Below are 7,009 nucleotides of genomic sequence, written 5' to 3'. Positions count from 1 at the left end.
CATCAGCAATGCTCAGGTCTACATGGCTGGGCTGAGTTAGGCTCACTTGGGGAGTCCAGGGCCTCTCCCACCCCCAGAAACCATGTTCTGGGGCCAGGCATCTCTTTCCCAGCCTCCACTTACCCCTTTCTCATGGATCCAGTTAAAAGGGAAGAAAAGTGTAGGAGCAAAGCCACTCACTTCTGCCCTGCATGCTGGGTTATTTAAAATGGTGCCATAGCCCTAAGGCCATGGCAACATTATGTCGTACAGCTGTTGTACAAGATAACGGTATCCACCGCAGCTGAGACCGGCACTGAAGCAACTTCAATTTGGTGCTGGCTTTAGGACCACCAGCACCATTTGTATGTCACTGGTATGCAGGGCAGAAATGAGTGGTTTCTTGCCTACCCTTTTCTTCATTATTACTAAGACACATTGGAAGAGAGTTAGTAAACAACACATTAAGTTAAAATATTCCAGATTATTCCAGTCATTCTTGAAAAGTTGTTAATACAAATAAAAAAATATACTTTGCAACCTCTGTGTTACGGATGTACAGAGATTAACATTCTGTTCTGGTTCATTTATTTGTTTTTTAGGTCATAATCATTTGTTTGGTTTGTATCAATTAAAAATTTGTTTTTGCTTGTTTTATTTTTCATTTGTTTTGCATTAAAGTCAATGGAGAAAGCAATGCAGCCTATTTTGGTTTTCCAAATTGGGTTTTTTAAAATCATTTCTAATGAAACTTGTAGGTAGATATCATCAGAAGAGTAAAAGTACTCCAACGTATCAATACGGCACCAAAAGTGGCATGAATAGCCCAAGCACCAGCAAGGAGGCAAAAAGTTACCAGCAGTGTCAGGAATTCTCCAAGGTACCATCAGAAGAACAAAGCAGAAGCAAGAGTGGCTAGAATACCCCAAGGCTGAAAAAGAGGGGCAAAGAGCACCAATAGCAGTGGCATGAATTCCCTAAGGCTGTACAAGGGGAGCAAAGTGACACTAAGCACAACATGAACAGCTCAAGAAACCATGAAGGGTGAAGAAATCAGTGATAGAGGGTCAAGGCAGCTGAAACAGTGGCATTAAAACCCCCAAGAATCATGAACAATGCAAAGCAGGCTCTCACAGTGGCAAGAACACCCCAAAGCTCCAAATGAGGGGCAAAGAACAAATTGGTAAAAAGTCCTACACAGAGAGAATACAGAGGAAATCCTTGGAGAAGGCCTGCTGACATTTCCATGTGGCAACATTAGGGGAAGGAGCTGGCTGTTCAGACTTGGAGTTGGTCTTCCCCTTTGCTGTGTATAATCTCAGCCTTGTTAGTATTATCTGTCTCTTCCACCTCCTCACTGGAGGTTAAGATACTACTGAATAGAGGCACCAGATTCTCTTCAGCTACTAACTGTTCAATTTCCTGTGATTCAGGCAATCCAGGATATGATTCTTCTTCTGAATCAGTTTTTGCAATTACTGCCTTGTTACCTGAGAAGCAGTAGTAATAGTGGAAAAATACAGTTCTGGTTTTTCATGCTGCACTTCTGCTGATTTTGCCTTTTGATGTGGTATAACTCATCCAAGGCTAAATTCTGGATGAGACCAATAGTTGTAAGAACCATTAGGGAAGTTGTAAGAACCGTTAGGGAAGGGAGTTTGAAGAAAAAGATCAAGAGGTCATGAAACCATTAAACATAACTGGGTAAGGCCTCTGTAAAGCATTGGATTGCAAAGGCAAAACCAGCAAAACCAGGGAATTTGGAAAGAACCTCAAAGGCAGCAGGAGCAGAGGAGGACCCACCCAAAGGAACCAAGAGAGGTTTGGCATAGCAGCAGCAGCAGCAGCAGTGGTGCTGGTGATTAAAATCACAAATGGTAGGTGTAGAGCAACATAGCAAGAAGAGTAGCAGCAAGACCCCAAGATATACATTGAAAGCTGAGGCAATAAGAAAAATGGCATCAAAAGCCCAAGGCACAAAGAGGGGTAAGGTGCTACCAGGAGCGGAATGAAGGGCCAAAGAGTCCATGCACGGCCAGTGCTAGCAAGTTTGCTGCCCTATGTGAACAATTACTATGCTGCCCCTTTTTTTAAAACACAGAATACCCCACTTTCATTAAATATGCAGAACACACTCACCCTTACCAAATATAGAATAAAGAGACTATAAAGTATAAACAGAAACTGAACTGGAAACCATAACAAGCCAGACTCTGTATATCGTGCAACAATGGAGAAACAAATATCACCAGTCCTCATATATCATTCAAACAATAATATCAAGGAATATCAATCAATCATATTAGTAAAACCATATTCATAAAAAGAATATTTCCAATGAGCTAAGGAATTGAACATCAAATAATTCTCATACAAAATGTTTTAAATTGTCCAAACAACAATAAAATATTTCAAAATGGCAGATACAGACACCCAATAATTAAAACCAATGAGCCTCGATGCTTTTGATACAACTGCAATATCACTGTCTGCTTTGAAGGAGTGAGTGGGGGTGGAGGGAAAGAGGAATTTGGATTCAGAGACAACCAATATGAGCCATGACTTTTTTACAGTCTGGGATACTGATGTGCAGACATTAGAGAAAAACACAGGATTGCTTTTATGGCCAAGTCCATAAGCAAAGCACTTCAAGCAGCATTGACTGATACATTGGGGTAACCTGCACAGCAAGTACTACCATGGGAAGCTTGATGGGCAGACTGGTTGGATCACTGGTCCTTTTCTGCCATCTATGTTTCTATGTTTCTATTTTCTCAGTCTGGGAAGTTCAGTTCATGGCCCGAAACTGGAAGGCTTGTGCAGGAAATTTGGGATTACATTGGATTTCACCTCAGCCTACCAGCCACAGAGCAATGGACAAACCAAGCGAGTAAATCAGTTCCATATATGGCCCCAGCCACTAATATAGCCAAAACTTTCTTCCCTACACCAGGTTTTGAGCCAGGCATTGAAATTATGTGAAGAGAGATGTGACGGAGAGCCCATGGGGATGGAATATATATTGGACAAATAGTTTAGTCAGCTCAGGCATGGATGGGAAGCCTGGGAGGGGCGTGGAATGAGCTATCTTAGAAAATCTATCCACTGCCATCCATATGGTGGTGTTGCCACCAGAGAGGGGAAGGTCAGTGATGACATCAGTGGTCAAATGGGTCTAGGGTTCTTGGGGGCTAGCTGCATCTGTTACAACCCTCAAGATTGAGCTTACACACTTTTATTCATGGCACACGTGGGACAGGACTCTACGTAATGCTTTATGTCAGTCTTCATCTGGGGCCACCAGTATTGTCGGATGATTAATTCCAAGGTTCAGAAACTAAGGTGACCCACCACAGGTGGGAGTCATAAGCCCACTGAAGAACCTTTTGTCATAGGCGATGGGGAACCATAGACTTCCTTGAAGAAACTGTGAATGTGGCCGCAACTACGATTCTTGCAGGGTTGATGATATGCCGTAGGGATTCCAAAGAGCTCTCAGTATCAAAGGCATGAGAGAGGGCATTGGCTTGGCGGTTCATCTCAGTGGGACAGTACTGCAACTCAAAGTCAAACCAATTAAATACAATGGCCAGTGGGCTTGTAGGGGGTTCAGTCTCTGTACTTGTGCTAGATGTTCTAGGTTTTTGTGATCCATAAGGATAGTTACTGGGTGCTTGGCTCCTTCCAACAGGTGTCACCATTCTTCCAAGGCTAGTTTAACCACTAGTATCTCATGATTTCAATAGTATAGTTCTTCTCTGCTGGAGAAAACTTCTTTGCATCCTGAGCAGGTGGGCCTGGCTACTGGCAGTGTCCCAGCCATGGAGCTCTGTTGCCAGCATTGGGATTGAGGTAGTTTATGGGGCCACTAAATGTAAACAGTGACACTGGAGATTAAAATCACAAATGATAGGTGCAGAGAACTGCAGCAAGAAGAATGTCACTACTTAGCAAGCAGAATTAGATCAGAATTGGAATACCAGGTACACAGATCAGAATTAGTTTGCATTGCCATCATGAAAATGAAACATTTTATTTATTTTATTTATTTAAAGTTTTTTATACCGAAGTTCGTTTGCATATCACTTCGGTTTACACATAACATTAAAACGAGGAGGGAGAAAGAAGTTACATCAAACTATATACAGAAACTTACACTGCACCTGTCCATATTAGTTCTAGTCCATGTATTTGAAGTCAATAGAGATTTACCAAATCTCTCATACATCTTCTTAATGGTAGGATACAGAAGTGAATCATGGACTTGGAGTAAAGAGCTCAAAGGATAGAGAAGCAAACAAACTACACACCTTTCAACAGTAAAACAAACCAAAAAAGTAAGGGTGATAAAGTATTTATTGCTGAAAAATTTAGTGATTGAAAAAGTCATAAAATCTAAATAAATCATAAAAGGTTTCAATTGAGGCATCAGATCAATGCACAAGAAATCATTCAAGAAAAATATGGCAAAATAGCCTTCAAATATAACTGTTACAGTCCTGGAACAGCTATATTTGAAGGCTATTTTGCCATATTTTTGTTGAATGATTTTCTTGTGAATGGTAGTTGTTATGAATGAGTATTTCCCCAAATTTTGGATGACTTTGTGAAACTGATACTTTGGTTGAAACCAATGAGAGACCTTTTTTCCATGATGTTCTACTTTCAGCAATTTTGCTTAAACCACTTAAATGATGATTGTCTTCTACAGATTTAAAAGAAAGATGGCTTTTTTTTTTCCTGACCTTTCACTGAAATGCTGAATGTCCCATTAAAGACCTGTAATGTTTGATTTCTTTCAAATGTAGACAGTGATATTTGAAAGAAATCTAAGACAAACTCTTGCAGCAGGCCAATAAATTGCATTACAAAACAATGGCCCTTGTATAGTATTTTATCAATTATATAATATAATTTCATCTTTTATGCAGACAAGAGTCCTGGGGAAGGCAATTTCCCTGGGTAAACAAGTTTCCTCAAATGTGGCTAAAAGCAAGTCTGGTTTCTATAACGCATGCATTTTTAGCCACATGAAAAAAAAAGACTGATTTAGCCGCATAATTTGGGGGCATTCCAGGGGCGGCAGGAGGCTTTTCCGGATGGGCTAGAGTTAGCTGCATAAGTTATGCCTCTTGACTTATGTGGCTAACTCATTTGTACCTTAGGGCTGTCCTAGTTGGCCGGATATACTTATCCAGCTAACGTTAAGATAGCCAGGGACATTCAGTGGCACAGCCACACCATGGAATATCCCCATTAAGTTAGCTGGATAGTTATATCCTGCTAATTAAATTAGCCATTCCTCAGCTGAATATCAACCTCTTTAAGATTGGCTGGAAAGACATGATCCCAAATGAAAGAATGAATGAGATGAAGACAGGTGAAAGAACCGTGGTAGAAGACCCAGCCAAAAGGCAGAGATTATTTACTGATGATGGATTCAGAGGCTAATCCAATATTGGAAGTTCAGGATAGAGCAAAAGAAACAGAGGAAAGCAGAGAGCAGTCTAGTGCAAGGACATTTTTAAAAATGGTCAAGTTCTGGAAACACACGTGATAGCAAAAGAAAAGTGGAGCACAGAGAGAACTAGCAAAGATGACACTTGATGATGATGACAATGATGTTGATGGTATCTTGCACCATACTCAAAAATGGAATGAACTCAACAGTTGTGGTTGTATAAGAATAGAGAACTTGTGTGGTTTCAGAACTGTGCAGATAAGATTGCAACATATTTACTGATTTTCATCACTGTTCTGTCAGGTCTCACATTTTCAGATGAACAAACTTGGTATACTTAACAGCCTATTGCACAAATTACAGGTTGCACCCACTTTCTCTGACCCTCACAGCTAGGTGCAGGTAAAGTAAGTCCAGGTTAAAAGGAATTCAGTTTGCATTAAAGCACTATCTGGAAATCTTCATGTCTGCGAGAATTTGTTACAGAGCTGTAGCCAGGCAATTTACACCTATTGTCAAGTGAAAAAGCATGCCATCACTCTGTACACAAAACATGACATGAACTGAGGGACTCTGTTAAATATTTTAATAAAATGTAAAACATAATGCGGATATTATTTATTTATTTTACACGTTTGTAGTCTGCTAATTCGCAGATTTTAGTGGGTTACAAAAATTACATACATAATATAAAAATTACATACATAATATAAACACAGTAAAATACAAAACTGAAACAATAAATAGACTAAACAAAAATATTACATTAAAACTTAGGAAAACACATTAAAATCATAACACAACAGGAAAAATTTGCTAATCACCAACCATAGCAAGGCATACTATTATCCCTTGCTATAATCCCTTGAAATAACTAGGTAGGGAAAGCTTTGGAGAAAAGATACATTTTTAACATCTTTCTAAAACATAATAGATTATATTCCAGTTTTAGTGGTTCTGGGAGTTTATTCCAAAGAGTGTAGCCTGTGATGCTGGAAATATGACAACATGACTCAGCTAAATGAATGGACTTGAGTATAGGGATCAGCAATAATCTATGTTCTGCTGAGCGCAAATAGCAAGGAGGTCAATAGAAAACTGGTTGTGGAAAAGAAGAAGCAACAAGGTCCTTAATGGCTTTAAGGATCAGAGTAAGTATTTTAAATTGGATCCACTGCTTCACTGGAAGCCAGTGGAATGTGGCCAGAAATGGGAAGATATGTGCATGTAATGGTATGCTAGAGCCCAAGAGGGCTGCTGAATTTTGGATAAGTTGTAGCATATGAATTGTGTTTTTTGGCAGTCTCAGATAAAGAGAATTACAGTAATCTAGTATATTAATGACCAATGCTTGAGTTACCAGATTAAAATATAAGAGACTTAAAAATGGCTTAATGGAGTAAAAAAGGCAGATTTTATGGAAAGAGAGCCCCTCACCAAAGATTGTATATAGGGATGTAAAGAAAGGTTAGAGTCAATCAGAATGCCCAGCTCTCTATCTTCGGACCTGATAAGAATAGTAAAAACACGGTGCTGTGCACACAGCTAGCACTGGGAAGGGGGTGGGAG

The sequence above is a fragment of the Rhinatrema bivittatum genome, chromosome 10 (assembly GCF_901001135.1).
Source record: "Rhinatrema bivittatum chromosome 10, aRhiBiv1.1, whole genome shotgun sequence".
NCBI lineage: Eukaryota > Metazoa > Chordata > Amphibia > Gymnophiona > Rhinatrematidae > Rhinatrema > Rhinatrema bivittatum.
The sequence above is the reverse complement of the archived record's forward strand: the minus strand, read 5'-3'. Positions refer to the sequence as shown.